Here is a 579-nt window from a genome sequence, read left to right as displayed (position 1 = left end):
TTCAGACTTGGCAGCATTGATTGGTGCATATACTGGTTCTTCTAGTCCTTGCTTCTCAGTCTCTTCATTGTATGTGCCGTCCTCATAAATGGCTTTGTACTTGGACAGTTCACCAGCCTGGTATTCTTTAGGATATGACACTGGACTCACATTGTTAGGTTCTTGTGATTTAGAGGACGGTTTGTTATAGACAACGTTAGGATAAGTTGATCTTGTTGGGGTTCTCTCACTAATAAAAGGTGCAGGAAGTCCAACTGCCCAGTTGAAATCTAGGGAGGAGAGATGCAACAGTTGGAAATTACATAGTCACCGTCTCCAAAAAAAAAAAAAAAAAAAAAAACCCCAAAAAAAAAAAAAAAAAAAAAAAACCACAAAAAAAAAAAAAAAAAAAAAAAAAACCCACAAAAAAAACCACAAATCTATTACCAGAAGAACTGTAGTGTGATGAGGGTTCAGGGAAATCCTTAGGGCCTTCTGAAGACACAGGGGCAACATTTGAATCTGAGCTGGGCAGAGAAGCTGCGCCTTTTCTTGGAACAGACGGTTCAGAGTACTTAGCTCTGTTTGGAGCAGCCTGGA

This window comes from Cynoglossus semilaevis, chromosome 7, assembly GCF_000523025.1.
Source record: "Cynoglossus semilaevis isolate Cse_v1.0 chromosome 7, Cse_v1.0, whole genome shotgun sequence".
Classification (NCBI taxonomy): domain Eukaryota; kingdom Metazoa; phylum Chordata; class Actinopteri; order Pleuronectiformes; family Cynoglossidae; genus Cynoglossus; species Cynoglossus semilaevis.
Note: the sequence above shows the minus strand (reverse complement) of the source record.